General features: G+C 37.8%; 1 protein-coding gene across 12 annotated transcripts in view; it reads left to right on the forward strand.

Moving 5' to 3' along the window:
- FAT3 (FAT atypical cadherin 3) overlaps positions 1–18,635 on the forward strand; it is a 673,325-nt gene that overhangs the window by 74,212 nt on the left and 580,478 nt on the right. Inside the window, exon 1 of one of the 12 annotated variants that reach the window (XM_054524908.2) lies at positions 9,738–10,612. The exons of 10 other annotated variants lie outside the window; for them this stretch is intronic. The gene's annotated coding sequence lies outside the window, so the exon portion shown is untranslated. Of the gene's footprint in view, positions 1–9,737; positions 10,613–15,211; positions 15,399–18,635 lie in introns of those variants that run through there. One more of the 12 variants, XM_054524911.1, reaches the window with a different exon arrangement.

The following is an 18,635-nucleotide window of genomic DNA, read 5'->3' on the forward strand; positions in this document are numbered from 1 at the left end:
TAGATCTTAAGGTAAGATGAAAGAGTTAGTCTAGATAATAGGTGCAGTAAAGACAAAGATGCCATAGACTTTCTTGCCCTTTCCAAACGCCCTTAAGGCTGCTTTATGCTTCTAACGTGTGCAGTATGTGTTTTCTCACTCCATGCTCCTTGCTGTGCACAGAGGAGGAAGACAATAAATACATATGAATTGAATTGACTGATCCGATGTTGAGCAAGGTAACAACAAAGGGGTGGGTCACAGAGAATGGGTGAAGACTTATATTTGACAATCACAGCAGGAAACCTTTAGTAGAAGTGATTATCAAGCTTTTAAAACCATGTCTCATATCTTAAAAAGCACTGTAATTAATATATGTCTCTTCAGTGAAGGAAACAAAAAGCCATATCTTCATTTAAACAACATCAGTAGCAGCTGTCAGCACTACCAATATAGGTTTTGCAAAAGAAGCTTCCGGGTTCACTAATAGGTTAAGTTCACTTTTGTCATCCTGAAGATTTGTTATGAATTGTAAAGCCTTCCATGGCCCCCATAGCTCCAGAAAGAAATCTATCTCTTCAGCAGGGCACATTCTGACTTTCACAAACTGACATTAACCTTTCTTTTTCCTCCTCATCTCATACATTCAACAGACATTATTAACTAAATCTCTGTGCCAGGTATTGATGCTAGATGCTCACGATTCAAAATGAGTAAATCTCCTGTTGTCAAAGAGTGTGCATCCTAACAATTGGGGGAATCATGAAACAAATTAACACAATTAAGTGCATATGTGTTACAAGAGGAATTTCAACAGGGTACAAATGTAGGCCACAGACATGTCATGCACTTACATGTCATTATTCCTTGGCTCATTATATTTCCTGTGCTCAAGATTTTGTTTTTACCAGGTCTTACAGCAAAGCACAGCCCTTCAATCAAGTTCATGCTCTGAGGTCACTTTCGTGGGCTGTTTCCATTTATGTTCCTGTGAGAGTTTGGGTGTACATTTATCATGTTACTGTGTCTGTGTTTTCTACTAGACCATGAGAACTTCAAAGGCTGGGGCTTTGTCTTCCACACTTTTGTGACAAGTAGGTGCTCACTGAAACTTTACAGGAAGGCAGATAGGCTGTTATGTCAGAGACTGCAATTAATGTTTCCTCTGTCTGTGTTTTCTACTAGACCATGAGAACTTCAAAGGCTGGGGCTTTGTCTTCCACAGTTTTGTGACAAGTAGGTGCTCACTGAAATTTTACAGGAAGGCAGATAGGCTGTTATGTCAGAGACTGCAATTACTGTTTCCTCTGTCTGGAATACTTTTTCAGCAGATCTTTTAATTAATGACTTGCTTTCAGAGAGGCCTTCCTTAACAGTCTTATCTAAAATAGACCCTTCTCTTTGTCTAAGTCTCTCTTGATCACTTTGTCAAGGTGTGCTGTCTTCATGGCATATGTCACTATGTGAAATTTCATATTTGTTTTTGTCTGTTGCCACTAAATGCAAGCCCCCTGAGTAGAGATATTGTCTGTCTCATTCACTGCTGTATTAGCTGCAGCTAGAATAGCACATGGCTCATAGTAAAAAACCTTCAGTATATATTTGTCAAATACATGCATGACATTTAATTTCTGGTATTTCTGGTCTAACACACCTTTATATTATTTTTAAAAATGAGCTCTTCACAGTTTTTCATAGTGTTTTCTTCTCTCTCTGGGATTGTTTCGTTGTTCTGGTACCTTGAAGATAATGGCAGCAGGGTGGCATTTAACTTCTTCCACATTTGGCTTGGTGCCACTGACCTTTCATGGAGTTTTTCTCAGCAGATGCTGCACAGAAAATGAGCTCTTTCTCAACTATGGGGGCCTGAGGCCTCTCCTCATGTGCTTTTGGTGACCGGCAGCATGGGGTCGGACTTTGGCTTCTGATCTCCTCTTTCTCAGCTGTTTGTCTTCATCTAGATAGTCAGCTGGGCTACACTCACATAGGGGTTACATTTGAAAGGGAAGAGAGCCCGGTTGGTTTTTCTCTTCTTTTCTTCGTGATTGCTGACATTTCCAAATGTAGTAAGGACATGCAGTTGAAGGAAGAGGATAGATAGGTGGTGAAAAAGAGAGGGCACTGCAGTGGATAAGCTTGTGATTGGGAAGTCCTAGAGCTTCCACCACTTGAGTGCAGAGGGCCCTGCTCACTGGGATGGAGGTGGCTGGGGCAGCATTTCTCTCCCTTCCTTTGTAGCATCTGCTGCCCCTTCTGTTAGGAGGGAGGGGGATGGAACAGAATGCCTTATTTCTGGGCCCATAGCTCTCTGTCAACAAGTATCCTCTTCTATTTTGTCTGGGGAATGGCAAATGGGGGCAGAGCCAGTTTTGCTAGATGACAAGGGCAGCACCACTCTTTATTGGGGACACTTATACCCATTAGTCTCAGCTTTGGGGATCACAACAGCCAGTTACATTATTATTATTGTTCCTTTATTCCAAGTGAGCTTGCAATTTGTTTCACAGTTATTCCATGGGAATAGAGGGTGTCAATTATTGAAGGATCAGATGTCCAAACTAGATCATCTTGTGTGCTTCATAGTGGGTCTAGAGTTTTGTTGCTGTTGTTTGTTGCTTGTTTAGGTGAAGCTGTAAGCACAAGAATCCATACAATTCCTCACCTCTTTCCAAAGGGCTTTGAGGGGCCCTGAATCATTCAGTATACAACCTAACTCTTCAGAATGTCCCAGAATTCTACTGACATCATACTAATGAAAGGGCAAGGGGTTAACTCCTGAAACTCTGCTTCAGGGATGAAAATGTGTATGCATACAAGCATGCAGATACACACACACACACACACTCACTCACACATGTACACTCACGTGGTAAATATGTATATACATACTCATGGTTCTGGTATATGATCTACTCCACCATGAGGAGCACATGGTTGCCTTGTTTTGATTGGAGATTATTAGTGTAGGTGGTAGAAATGGCCTAAGAAAAGATGTAAAGTATTTCTTTGTAACTTTTAAAAATACTACTAGGTAATAATATTCAAACCTCCCGGTGGTTTTACATTACAGAAACTGAAGTTCTAAGGAAAAAAATAGGCTTTTTTTTTTTCTGTGACATGGCTACATAATGAGCTAGACTAGCATTTAGTCAGCTGAAAAACTGGCAGTTTATTGTGTCGATATAAATTGTAATTATCTACCTTTCCTTTTTTTTTTATCATGTTAAGCTTGCTATTCAAAAGGTTGTTTTATTTCCTAATTTTTTTTTTCTTTCAGGCTTGGCACCATTTATTTGTATGTTAAGTTTAATTTAGGGAAAAGAAGAAAAAATTGCTAAAACCCATTGGTAGAAATCACCCATTTGTGGAATATTATCTAACCGCTATAGTGGCATAGAAGGCGATGCATTTACAAACAGTCTCTGCATTTATAAACATTTTTTCTTCATACTGGCAGAAAAATCCAAACAGAACTCATAGTCCTACTTTGAAAGAGAAATACTCTCAATTTGGAATTATTATAATCACTGTTTTTATTAATCATTTAACAATTGTATGGTGTTGATTAATTTTCTGGTAGTGTTATGTTAATAAGATTTCAAGGAAGGGAAATAAGTCATTTCATGTATGTGGGTTTAGTTTAATTTTATTCACCGAAATGGTATTTACTTAATAACAACTGTGGAAATAAGCACAGATTCAGGCTTTGTCATCTTCTATTTTAGTGCATAGCTAATGAACAGAGCGGGTGCCTGTGGAAAAATAGGTTGGTAGCACTATTCAGGGTATGAGTCACAGGGGCCTGCTCCGACCTCATTAGAGTTTTTTGCGGTGTGAATCAAAGATGTTTAGCATCTACCAAAGTAGGCACTAAATAGTGATGTATCCATGGATGTTTGGTTGATACAATTAATGAGGAGGGTTGAAAGCCTCTACAATTTTACAGTTTTAAATCTGTGCTGATTCGTAAACTCGAGGAAAAATTTTAATTTTTCCAAAATTTCCTTGGGAAACCATTTTCCCAAGGAATTTATTTTTAAATTTGGAGGTACCATTTAGGATCGCTTTATTGGCACTAGTTTTTGAATTTTGTTGCATTGCTTCTCTTCCATTTCCCCTCTATTGCACAGTGATAAGCGTTATTTTCTCGTTCGTCAGGAAGGAAATTCCCATCACACTATCTAGCAGCTCTTGAGGCTGTGAATGTCCTATAATTTTAGAAGGTTCAAATCAGAGAACATACAGTTTCTGACTCTTGAAAGTACAACCTAGATATGTAACACATTGAAAGACTGACTAATCCAGTCTTGATCACTTAAGGATTTGAAGAGTCGAGTTCCTGCACTTTCAACCAAGTGGCAGGCATTGCTTCAGTATTTAGCTCTTCTTGAATCTAGAAGGTCTTTGAGATTCTGGCCATAAAAATGAACTTAAGAGCAATAAATGTGTTGTTGTAGCTTAGAGTTCCAGGAGCACAGCTTAGATGCTGAACTATCTTTTAAATTTTTTCCTTTGTGAAATATTTGTAGCTTGGGATGGCTAGTCAGAGGAACAATGGTGTTATAAAAGAGGTGGGTTAGATTCGCCTCACCACCTGATCATTTCATTTTGGATGAAAATTTAGCAGCTGACATTGCAAACCTTGAGAAAGTGTTGACTGCCTATTCAAATGTAGTTTAGAGGGTTTTCGATTCCGATAGTAAGTAATAAGTGTAGAACCTTGTTTTAGCAATTGTGTGGTTATAAAAAGATTTCAGTTGAAGGCCCATGAGATTTGACAACATATTCTCTTTGATATTTTAGTGGTTTGAAAAAGGATTTTTAGAATATGTATCTGGAAACTAAGGAAACTATGTAATGCAGTTTTCAATCTACTGTGTAACCTTTCCATTACAAGACTTTTTCCCTCTTAATCCTGTCCAGTGGATTTCTGGTCCTCCGAGGAGTGTGCTTCAGTACACCTCTCCATGAGTGCTTAGGAAGGGCTTTAGGTGGCTCCTTTGTGGCCTCCAGCTTTCATTCTGCATAATGCATCAGAGTTCCTCCTGGGTCTACATCTTACTTCCTGGAGTGGTTTCTCTGGGAAGTAATTGACTCAATGTATTGCTTCTTAGTCTTCCTCTTGCTCTTTATGGCAGGGTCTGATTGATACAGGTATAAACATCAGGGCTAGTACCTGCTTTACAGTTTCAGGGAGGGATTATTGATGAAGACTTGTCCATTAGTTGGGAGTTGGGAGAGCCCCCATTTTGGTAGCAGTGTGGTCATCTCCTCTGGAATGAATACCCATCCTTCCTCTCACAGAATCTCCTCTTGCTTGAGTTTATTTGCATTCATGTGATTTGCATGACAGATTTCGGTCTAATAGCTTGTACTCAAACCACCTCTGCAGTTGTCTGTCAGTTGTTTGTAGACGTGAAGAGGCAAAAATGACTGGTCTCTGGGTCCTGTTCTGACTGGAAGGGCATTCTTTGATGTGTGAAAGTTAAGAGGACAACTTACACCTGGAACTCACAGAAACTAGATCCTGCATTGACCTGGAGGAGGTGAGGTGAGACAGGGCACAAATGAAGCACAGGCATGGGGTCCAAGAATAAATGGGGAGCTGGTCGTAAGCAGGTGTGAGGTCTGGATTGTGGACCATCCTATGGGTCCTTTTGGGAGGGACAGGTACATCATGCTGGGTGGGGATGATCCTTTAAATGGGTCAGACCAACCCAGGCATGAAAACTAAATGCTAAATTCTTTCTGAATTCAATTCTGGACCAGAACAAGGACATAAATGAGACCTGCTGGATATGTCTCCTTAATAGACATTTGTAACAAAAGTCACCCATTTGCTTCAAAGTTCTCTCATTATAAGCCACAGTTGCTGTTGGGAAGCTGATGCCATATCTCAGTCTTCTCTTTGCTTCTGCCCTCCCCTTTGTTGCAGTGGATCTGCTGAAGAATCTTGAAATGCCAGCAGAAGGTTGAAAGGGAAGACCTTGGAGTTTTCACATTCTTAAAAAATAGGTGGCACTGAGAGGTCTTATTTTATAGATAAACCAGCTATGTTGGTTTCAGAGTAATTCAATTTTCATAGTTGTTTTTCTTTTAAAAGTTCCTTTTCTAGAAGGGACACACCCTCCTTACAGTAGAATTCTAGTTAATAAATGCAGAAGAAAGGATGGGAAATGGAAAAGCACCATTTGGTAAACACCACAGCAATAATTGTTGCAAGCAAGAATCATCAATGGATGCTGAAAATAGTAGGTGAAAAGTATGATGAAACAGGATATTTACTTAGTCCCAAAGTATCTCCCCACAAGAAATTTATAAGCTAAAAGGAGAAAATAGTGGTTTTAAAGTGGAAAACCTAGCAAACACCAACTTAAGTGATCAAAGTTAGTATCATCAGCACTAATACATATCAATATTGTATACCTCTTGATATGATACAGGTGAAAGAACATCACTTCTATGGTATTCTGTCCCAAAATGCACACCACAAACTAATAGTGAGGTGATATCAGATAAACTCAAATAGAAAGTCAGTCCGCAAAATTGCCAGCTAGTACTCTTCAAATGTCAAGGTCACGAAAGACAAAGAAAGACTAAGGAAATGTCCCGGATTGGAGGGGACTTAGTAGAAATGGCATCTAAATTCAGTGTGAGTTCCTGAATTGAATTCTAGACCAGCAGAAGGACATAAATGGAACAATTGGTAAAATTGAGTAGTCTGTTAACTAGTTAAGATTATAGTATCAATGTTAATTTCCTATCATTGTTATGTAGTTACGTAAAACGTTAATATCTGGAAAAGCTGAGTAAAGGGTATGTGGAAACTCTTTGAACAAATTTTTCAACTTTCAGTTTTTTTTGTAAATTTGAAATTATTTTTAAAGAGCAAATGTCTTTTTAGGAGATATTATGCTTTATTGAATTAATGGAGTCATTAACTCCTTTATACCCTGTCTATGTATAGCTAGTTACCCTTCTAAGAAAATGAAAGCCTGTGATAGATTTCCCTTTGCTGGTATCATTTTACTTCAATATTTAGACTAAATGTTTTTAGTTTCTCTAGGTGACTATCTCCTCCCATTACTACCAATGAGAAAATATATTCACAACTCTACTGTGGGATACTGGGGGTGCTCTTAGTAGAGTCCTAGTGAAATTAGAGGCGTACTTACTGTAAAGTTTTTGTAGCTTCACTTTTAGTACCCTTCCCCCTCATGAGCTTTTTCCAAGGCTCTCCACTTTATATATAAACTTTTATATATATATATTTATATTATATATTATATATATTTATATTATATATTATATATATTTATATTATATATTATATATTTATATTATATATTATATATTTATATTTTATATTATATATATTTATATTATATAATGTATATTCATATTATATATATTGTATATATTTATATTATATATAATGTATATATTTATATTATATATAATGTATATATTTATATTATATATTATGTATATATTTATATTATATATATTATGTATATATTTATATTATATATATTTATATATATATGTAAAGTGGAGAGCCTTGGAAGTGGCTCATATATATATATTATATATATATAATTTGTATATATATAAATTTATATGTATATAAATTTGAGATGAGTCTTTCTCTATTGCCCTTGCACTGCTGGAAGGCAGTGGTGTGGTCATAGCTCACCACATCTTCAGATTCCGGGGCTTAAGTGATCCTCCCTCCTTAGCCTCCTGAGTAGCTGGGACTACAGACATGTGCCACCATGTCTGGCTATTTTTTTTTTTAATTTTATTTTTAGTAGAGACAGTTTCTCTATGTTGCCCAGGCTCTCAACTCCTGGGCTCAAGTTATCCTCCAACCTCAGCCTCCCAAAGTGCTGAGATTACAGACATGAGCCACTGTGCCTGGGTTTCCACTTAAGTATGAATTCATAATGTTATATACTTAAAGAGAGTCCTCTACGTGGAATCAGCTTCAGCCCCCCGCCTCCCATACCTGGATCTGTTCCTGCTTAATGGGAATACTTTGCCTGAGGCAGTTCCATACAAGATAACACAGCCCGTTTACATCCTGGCTCATTTTCAAAACAGCACAGAAGAAAACAACATCATGTTGAAGCTGGAATAGAATATTTCAAAAGTTTTCCTTTGTTTAATTTGGCTCACTACCTGGCTAGGCAGACATGCAATCAAATGAAACAAAAGTAAATGCAAATGGAAAGCATTCTTGTATGCAGACTGAAATTGAGCACGTTTAGTCAGAAGATCAGATTTGCCTCATCCACAAGATCACTGTCCAGAGGAATACCCTTTGGTTACTTGGAAGTGTCATTGCTTAGACTTTGCCTTGAAGCTGCAGCTGTAAACAGCATTTAATACTTGCAACCAGTGCTCCCAGCCCCTGCCACCAGTTCATCCCGCTTCATTGTGTCTCTCAGATAAGCTCACAGCCCAAGGTTCTTCAACCTTGTACAAGACCTCACAAGAAGAGGCAAATTTTGCATATGTAGAAATCTGTGTTAAATAAAATACAGGATCAAGCCAAGGAGCATGAAATTTGGAGTTGGTGCTGACAGCCCCTTATTCCTGTCACTTATTAATTTTATTTCCCTCCTCAGCTTGTGTCATTGCCTAAAAATTATTTAAACACAGGTTTTCATATGCTGTGATTTAACTCTTTAAAACCTTTAGTACCACATGGGAATTAGTAATCTCTTTCTTCATGAACATTTTTATTGAGCTTATTCTTATGGAAATTTGATCTTTAGTAATTTTATCAGAGGGATTTTTTTTTTCTTTTAACCAGATGTAAACCTAGCTCTAGTAGCCCTGAACTTAACAGCAACATTTTTTCCTGGTCACACACTTCTGAAATCAGAGGATTAGTAGTACAATATTAGAAACATGGCACTCACTTTGAAGTTGCCTTCCAGGTTTTCACAGGAGTGTTTGTGTATGTGTGTGTGTGTGTGCATGTGCCACATGAATGCATGTGCTTTTTGGAAAGTTTTATTGCCATCTCTTTCTTTCACAGGTTGTTTGATTATCTGTGTTTTCAGAGTAAGCAGAGAACAGAACGTAGAAGTAGCTTGAAATTACAAATTAAACTAGTTGCACTACAAATAAAATATTAGTGAATGAAGAGTTTGTTGGGAAAGCCTCACATGAGAATGGTTTCTTTTTTTAATTAATGAAATGCTGAAATATACCAATACTACTTTGGATGTTGTTTTATCTCTGGGTTATGAAGAAAACCAGTTGTTTGACTGTGAAATGAAATCAAAACCAGAGAAAAAAATACTATTTTTAAGGAAGACTTACTATGAAAGTTATTGTGCAAACTAAGTCCTGTTTACCACAGAAGGTTAGCTAACATGTATATGAGTCAATCATTTGCCAAAACACTAGAATTGTGTTATGAAGAACCTAGCAATCATTAGAGCCCCTTGTGAGTTAAGCCCAGAAAACCTCATGTGTGGAACAGCCCTCTGGTCATCAAATACCTGAGGATACAGAAGAGATTATTTAATTGACTTCAAAACTTTATTAGACCTAATGTTCTTAAATATGTTCAGCCAAGTCATGCCCTCTGTATCCTTTCTTAATGTCTGAAATGTGTGTGGCTCCCCCGCCCCACCCTCCCAATTTGGCTGTCAGTCTACAAAGGAAATAAAAAAAATAGCAGACCCAGTTTCTGGGCTGTTTTGTTTTATGGAGATACTAAAAGGCAGCTTATTCCATATTGGTCATACCAGGGAACTAGCCAAGTATGGTGTTAATTGGGTCCTCTGGAATTCTACGCCCCCGGGACCAAAAGCTTTCTAGTAACGAGGGGAATAAACCCACAGGCTGCATAAAAATGAAATCCAAGAGCTCACCATGTCCCGATTGCTGATTACTGGTGATTTGGCCAGCTCGTTTTGTATCCAGTTGCTTATTTCAATTAGCTTGTTTTGTGTTATGTTTCCCCACACCCCCCTTTCCTGCAAAGCTGTGAAGCCTTGTTTTGAAAACTGCTGCCCCAGAGTGCACCGGCTTGGCGGTCCTGTCCTCATTGTTCTAATGCTCATTCCATATGTGGGTCACATCCTAGAGCTCTCCCCCCAGCCCTCCCCCTCACTTCTCCAGCCATCTCTCCTTCCCTTCCCTGTCCATACATTGGTGCTTGCACTCTCGCGCTCTTTTACACACACGCATGCACACACACACACACTTTTCTCCTAAGAGGCAGAGGTGGGGCAGATTCTTCAGGAGCTTGCAAGCAGGGTCGTTCAAACTTAAAACGCTGGTTGCGGTGCATTTAGTTTATGGCAAACACTTCACCTTCGGGAAAGTAATTATTCTGCTCCTCTCCCTGTTTCTTTCCCACCCCTTGCCCTTTTCTCCTCTCTTCTTCAGGACAAAGGTTTTTTAAGAAACTGAGATTGCCACTTCGTGAGGCCCTTCTTGTTACCCTGGTAGCTGGTATCTCAGACAGTGAATGAAGGATGGATCAGACAGGCTGGAGTTTTGATGCACAGTTCTTTGGGTACTACAGGAGGAGCCCACTGAGAAATGTGCATGGCGGGCATGCCTGCTGAGTTTATTATGCTGGTTATCTGTCAATTACTCTGACTAAAAGGTAAGGGCTTCTGTAATTTGTTGCTGCAAAGAATTGGTACATTGTTCTCTTTCTAAGGCTTCCAACTAATTGGCTCTTGAGGGAAGATTGGAATGAGAGTTAGTGCTCGACTTCTGTAGCTTATCCTGTTAGATCTCTTTTTTTTTAATATGTGAAGGAAAAATAACCTTGGCAATTTTTTGACTATTGGTGGAATGTCTATTCACTTGTTTTCAAAGAAAAACAACAAAAAACAACCTTTGATTCATGATGTTTATTTTAATTTAAAACTTTTCCTGGACCAGTAAAGAAATGTAGTGTATGTGTAGTCAACCTTTTCAATGATTTCTGTAAACTGTGGGAATAGGAGTTGTGATCTTATCCCAAGATAAGAATATTTTACTTTAACAGATTGCATTTTTACCGATTGAAAATTACAGTGCATTTTATTTAGTAATCAGAGTGAGGAAAGTTAGAGACTATTTAAATGAAGTACAATAGTAACATTTACATTAATTGCTCAGTTACTGTAGTGTGGGTATACACATGTTGATAAATATACATTACTAATTATGCTTCTTGTTTTCTGTATACTTAGAGGAAAGTTTTGTGTCTGTGCAGAATTGAAATATGAACTGAACCACAGGCAAAAGAATCTTAGTAATAAGAATTTTAGCAAAAGAATCTTAGTAGTAAGTACTTAGAAAACTATATACATTTTTTATTTGTATAAATTTAAGAGATACAAGTGTAGTTTTGTTACATGGATATAATAATGTTCATTGGGGAACTGTCGGCTTTTAGTGTATTCATTACCTGAAAAGTATGTGTGTGTATATACGTGTGTGTGTGTGTATATATATGTGTATGTATGTATATGTATATACATGTATATACACATATAAGTTTCTGTAGTTAACAGGTAACACACGACCTGAAAATAACCTTTTTAAAGTTTCCACGACAATATTTCTTTGACAGGCTAAGCATTTTTTCTGTATCATGATGAGTAGTTTCATGGATAAATTTAGGTAATAGCTATTGGAAATCATCTGATGCCACCAAGCAACTGTCTTGCAAGACCAGAGATGTTTTGAGTGTAGGGTACAACCAGATTTTTTTCCATTCTTTTTACTTTTATTTTTTAATTTTTATTTAAAAAACTTTTTTTGAGATGGAATCTCACTCAGTCTTATATGTGTGTATATATATATACACACTCAGTCTTATATGTGTATATATACATACATGTGTACATATGTATGTGTATATATACATATACATGTGTACATATGTATGTGTACATGTACATATACATGTGTACATATGTATGTGTACATGTACATATACATGTGTACATATGTATGTGTACATGTACATATACATGTGTACATATGCATGTGTACATGTACACGTGTACATATGCATGTGTACATGTACACGTGTACATATGCATGTGTACATGTACACGTGTACATATGCATGTGTACATGTACACGTGTATATGTATATATACATATGTACACATATACATATATACATGTACACACACGTATATACACACACACATATGTATATATCTTAAGGTTATGCTTTTAATCTGTCCTACTTAAAGTAATTAAAACTAGACTATCAGTTGATTGTTATCTCTGGGAAAAATGTACCTTTGGTTAAGAAACATTTCAAAAACAGATTGCCCATCACTATGGAATTTATGCAGTTGGAAACCAACTGTGGTTTATTGAAAAAAATGATTATGTCTTATTTTCTTAAGCACTCGTGATTTACAAGGACCCTTTGGTAGTAGCATAGGATGTATTTTATTGGGGATGGAGATCCCTTTAATGATATTTTCTTTATAGAATTTGCTCCAAAGAGCATGTGGGAAATGTTTTTTTCAAAAGGATGTATCGATGCATCCACTTAAACAACTTAGGGATATCAGCAAAACAAACTGGGTTTCTTTTATGTTAGACTTTGAGAAGAGACAAGAAGCAATCTGGGTGAAAGGAGGACACTATCAGTAAAAGAAGAGTGCTATTTTCTTGACCTTGGCTCAAAGGTTTCTGTCAAGACTGCTGGAGATTGAATAGGTAGAGTAGGGCCCAGATTTAAAGCTGGTGTCTCTCTCACACCTAACCCTCATCCCAGTCCCTCACTGTCCAGTGTCTTTGTCATTCAGTCTCCCCTGGTTTAATGTGGCAGCAGGAGGGCTTTACCTTCTTTTCAAAATCAAAAGGAGATGGCCTAGCGTGGCTCATACATACCCATGAAAACCTTAAACATTTCCCCTTCTACATTTTATCCCAATCATCTACATTGAGTAAAAATAAACAAGGAAAAAAAAAGATACTTTGCCTTCATAATCAATTTTTCTTCTCTTCCAAGTTTTTGAACTTTGTTACCTAAAATGTCAGCTGTATATATCCCTTACATAAAGCATAACAGTCTTAGGATACCTTTTCAGGTACAAAATCAGTGACTCTCAACCTGGGCGTATTCAAAGGACTCCCTTGTGGTGTGTTTGAATAATGCAGGCTCCAGCCCCTGCCTACACGAATTCGTGATTCTGTAGTCTTCATTAGTACTTGGTATATAGGAGTTGTTTAGTAATATTCACAGAATGTTACACAGTGAAAAGTTTTCGCAGTAGTCTGACAGGACAGTGGATAAGTGCATTGCAAAATCTTTTCTGCTTCCTCTTTAGTTGAATTTGGAGAAGGGAAATTCCCTCCCTCTATGCTTCCTACATGTATATTAAGGAAAATTGGGCTTCTTTTGCAGAGGTTTCCAAGCCTCTGAAAGTAGATGAATCACCCTTAAAAGGCTAATAGGGCCCACTAATCATTTTGCACCACACAAAACAAATAATGACTTCTGTATCAGTAATACTAGTAACAGCTGTCCTAGAAATGACTGTGAACCTTAGTCCTAGGGCTCTCACGAACCTCAAAGTGATAAATGGAGAGAACCCAGCAAACAGAAAACATTCTTTTTGTGAGTATATTTTAGGTGTATCTTGTCACTTGAGCCAGTAGGAGTGTGCTTCTTGGATAATAATATGGGTTTCCCAAACAACTCTTGAAGCACCTAGATCCATACATGTCAGATGCAAAACCATATCCATGGACCTGGAACTGGGCTGTGACCTAAGTGCTTGTTTTTCCCATCAAAGTATCTCTCCTTTGGTACCTTCGCTAGTTTAGACTGGGTCTTGAAAATTTGTTAGTGTCCCTGAAGCTATAGGGGCAAATTCTGGGGAAAACAAAACAAAACAAAACAAAACTCAAACAACATGCTGATATCTTAATATTATCTGTAATATGAGGACTTGAATTATGATAGCTGCTCTTTAAGTACTTCCCAGCTTTCTAATCTCTAAATTTTAATCTTTATGACTATAATCAATTCTTAGTAAAGTCAGTTCTGCTATCACACTTGTTTTGAAAAGGCAAATTTGTTCCAAAGCAATTGATATATTCAAGACAAGCATAAAACAAATGCTGTATTTGCTTATGTGTGATTTCCTCCCAGAGAAACACTAGGTAAATGCAGAAACTGTAGCCAGCTGAATGCCACATAGGAAACCCAAAAATGCACCCATGTTTTAGGAGCCCCACCCATCCACATCTGGGACTACCAACTTTCTGTCTGATTTCAGAACACCCTTCTTCCACCACTTCACAATAACCCACAAGCCTCATCCCTTAACCACATTCACTTCCACAGCAAATCCCAGTTTTTTTATGTGATAATATGCCATGTTTATTGTTGTATTTATATATTTCTCAACAATGTAACACATGTAAAACTGTGCTACCATTTTTATTACGTTTCTGCTTCTTTTTAACGTGTTACTGACAATGTTTTTGATTGTTGTACCTCAAACCCATTTTTTGTTTTGTTTTGTGTTGTTTTGTTTTGTTTTGAGACAGACTCTCACCCTGTGGCCCAGGCTAGAGTGCAGTGGTGCAATCTTGGCTCACTGCAACCTCTGCCTCCTGGGTTCAGGCAGTTCTCCTGCCTCAGCCTCCTGAGTAGCTTGGATTACAGGCATGCACCACCATGCCCGGCTAATTTTTGTATTTTTAGTAGAGAGGGGGTTTCACCATGTTGGTCAGGCCAGTCTCCAACTCCTGACCTACTGATCTGCCCGCCTCAGCCTCCCAAAGTGCTGGGATGACAGGCGTGGGCCACCACACCCGGCCTCAAACCTAATTTTTCCGGCAAGCCACTTGGTTTTTATTGTGCGATTTTGCAGAGCACAAAGAATTTCAGCAACACATACATTCTATTGGAGCAGAACTGACTGTATGGATTTTGGTATGATAAAATTCTCAGAGGCTAAGTGCCAAGGATATTTTGCATGCTGTAGCATTGTTTGTTATGAATGTGATCAACTTAGCCTATTTCCCCTACTGTATATTCTTTCAATGACTCTATAGAACTGCCTCAGAAAAAACATTTTTCAAACCTTCAAACTTCAGGGAAAGTTGTGTGACATTCTCAAAAGTGAAGACTACAAAAGATGATTAGATACTTGGTCCAATCCTAGGAATGAAGTTTTGTGGTTTTGGCTAATTAATAATTAAGGTCATTGGATCATTTGATTTTTAACAGATTCTAAGGTTCAGATGAGAACATGGAGATGTATTTCTTCAGGTATGCAACTTGAACAAATACAAATTTGATAGTTTTTACATTTGTAAAACAACATATGAAGCCCCTCATTGCGTGAAACAAGAAAAATGCTGGACTGGTTTGGTAGAAGGGAAAGAGAATTTTAATCTTCCGAAGCAGTAGAGGGGTAAGTATATACTGTAGGCTTTTTCATTTGCTTTTAGTGTCTGCTTATTGTGGGTCTGGAAATTGGAGTTTGGGTTTTTGTTTCTGATTCTCCTTAGGGTTCTGACTTTTGGCCACAAACAGTTACAGGCTGCCAGTACTCTGAGTATCCTCTTGCCACTTCCTGCTGGGCTAATGTTTATTTTACCACTGAACTTGCCTTCCAGAACTTTGCAGAAATTCTCCAGGGAACTGAATGTCACAAGACCTGAGTTTGAAGCCAGAATTGGGACCCTGGAGTTGTCCTAAGGCTCGTTTTTAGCTGTGTTATCTTGCAAACTACAGGGCCAAGCTTTTTTACCCTCAGTTGCCAAATGGAGCTCTCCTCCCACTCCTTCACTAGAACTTTTCCTTTTAAAGTAGAACCATTTGAAACCTTTCTGGGCACAGCAGTGATAGTGAGGGAAGGTCACATGATCATGCTTTGAACTCAGCTGCTTGGGTGTGTAGTATGGTGCCTTGGGTATGTGGCATGGTACGTTGGTATGTCAGCTCAAGCCTTTTTTACTCCTAAATATACATACAGTAGTTTAATTACAACCTTCATGGGGTTCTGGTTGAAGAGAGGAAACATAAGAAACATTGATACTGAAATACACAAACAAGTTGGCAAGGAGGATAAAAATGATAATCCTGTGAATAACCTTGAGATTTTCCTAAGCAGATCTTCAAGCTGACATGATCAGGGTCCTTCTATAGCACATCAGGTGTTAAAAATGTAAAAAACAGTGCCTACTAGATCCAATTTGGCTCTTTATTTACTGAGATTAAAAATTATTCATACTCACTCTATGGTTATTTGTTGAGAGACACTTGCAAATCAAAGCCTGAAACCATGAAAATTACAAAACAAAAGTTAAGTTTTTTGAGGACATGATGCAAACATTCAACTATAAGGTCACAAAGTTTACTGTTAACACAATATTGGTTAGTCAAACCTCAGTGTGTGTGTGTATATATATGTGTGTGTGTGTGTGTATATATATATATAGAGAGAGAGAGAGAGAGAGAGAGAGAGAGAGAGAAACTGACTCTGTTGCCCAGGCTGGAGTGCAGTGGCACGATATCAGCTCATTGCAACCACTGCCTTTTAGGCTCAAGTGATCCTCCCGCCTCAGCCTCCCGAATAGCTGGGACTACAGGCATGCATCACCACACCTGGCTAATTTTTGTTTTTCATAGAGACAGGGTTTCTCCATGTTGCCCAAGCTGGTGTCAAACTTCCAGTCTCAAGTGATCCACCCACCTTGGCCTCCCAAAGTGCCAGGATTATAGACATGAGCCACCGTGCCTGATCCAATCATAATTTTTAAATAAAATAAATTTAAAGTAAATTGAACAGCATATATTACTTATTCAAAGGGGAAAGGTTGAAATTTGTCTTCATACATAATGAATATTATTAAAATTGTATTAAATGAACTTTCTGATAAAATCTTTAATAATGCATTGATCTCAAGTGAAATGCTTTATTTTAAATCTCTTATATACCATGCAAAAACGATGAAATCATTAAAAGATTTCCTAAGGGATTTCCAGTGATTATATGTTTGGGTGAAAAAAAGGATTCAAAAGTAAAAAATGAATAGAAAATACTAGGCTCAAATATCACCCAGGTCGTCTGTGGAGTCTACAGCTCTCTGACATGCCTTGAGCCAAGCAGAACTAGGGCTAAAAAGAGAAGTAGGGGGACCAGCTTGCTTTGGAAGTGTAAAGAAGACACTCCACTTGAAGGGCGGCAGTAAATACAGAAGTTTCCTTTCACTGAAAAGGAGTGAGATTTCAGTACTCAGACACAATCTGTGCCCTAAGATAACATGCTTGTTGGCAGGAATATAACTGTTGGTTGTCGAAGAAATATATACTAAATGCATATTTAACAGTTGCTTTGATTAAAAAAAAACTAATCTACGAGTCTGTTTTTGTATTGACAATGGTTCTCCTAATGGCATGCCAAAAATATACCCCCAGCTATCCATGCTTAACAACTTGAATTGGAGATGGATTACCTCTTGAGTACTCTACAATTGACTGCTTCCGTTAGTCTTGGCAAATTATACAGCCAAACTGTCTATCTATTTTCTAATGTATCAGCAAAATTAAGCTGAAAAATGCATACAAGAATAAATTGCTGCTGGAATTGCATGATGCCCACCGTTTCTTTGTGTTGAGGAAAAAACGATTAAATCACACTTTGGAATCATTCTATTTCAATCAACTCTATTTAGATCCTAGGTCTGATTTAGGGAAGATCTCTGAGACCTTTAGCTGCTGGGTATTGAGCTGAGTAAACTATTTAATAGCCACATTGTAGTTTTCAGTCAATGATTTTCCACATTCCAATCTTTCTCCACTTTGGAGCCAGCCTTTTTGGGAAAACCCATGGTTTCATTTCAACAAAGAAGGAATAACCAATCATGGAACATATTGGCTGTGCCACCAAGGAGGTGGCAGATGAGGATTTGGGGACTTCAGGACTGATGATTCTGAATCTTGACATGTCATTAGACTCCTTGCGATATGGCCAAAATTTTGAGTATCCTGGTTACTCAAGGCTACGGGCAAGAATTATTTTGAGTGCAGCCGTCAGAATTAAAAATAAAGGAAAGACTGAATGAATGAATGAATGAATGAAGAAAACCAGGACATGAATGATTAAAATATTTCTCTCCTCTCCCTGCAAACATGTGGACAGGGAGATTCCATGTAAACTCTTTCTCTCTTTTAATCGTATTCTTTTGTTCTAAGGAATATTTAGATTTTTTTTTCTCCATTGGAAGTTCTTTCAGTTTTACCTACTACAGCTGAGTGATTGCAGATTGCTAATTTTGCTTGAAAACCAAAGGATTTGGTTGTTTTCACTTCATTAGCATCAGAAAGGGGGATTGGCTAAAGTGCTGGCCAGGGTAGCCTTGCAGAAAGAGGCAGCGTTGGTTTGGTAGGGAGAAAAGATTGTTCTTTGGAAATGCATAGAACTGGCTGTGCGAAAAATAAATAAAGCCATTCTCTAAGGTATTGCTGAATATCAAGTTCTCTTTGCTGGGTTGGAGTGAAGTCTATTGCAGGTATCCATGGCTTTTTCATGGTTGTCAGTAAGTTTATGCTGGTGACTAAATAGTGATGCCTGGTGCTTTTTTAGCACTCGTAACTTTTTCAAAGATATTTTCTACCTCCAAATTCCTAGAATTACATAATGTGT

Source organism: Pongo abelii, chromosome 9 (genome assembly GCF_028885655.2).
Source record: "Pongo abelii isolate AG06213 chromosome 9, NHGRI_mPonAbe1-v2.0_pri, whole genome shotgun sequence".
Classification (NCBI taxonomy): domain Eukaryota; kingdom Metazoa; phylum Chordata; class Mammalia; order Primates; family Hominidae; genus Pongo; species Pongo abelii.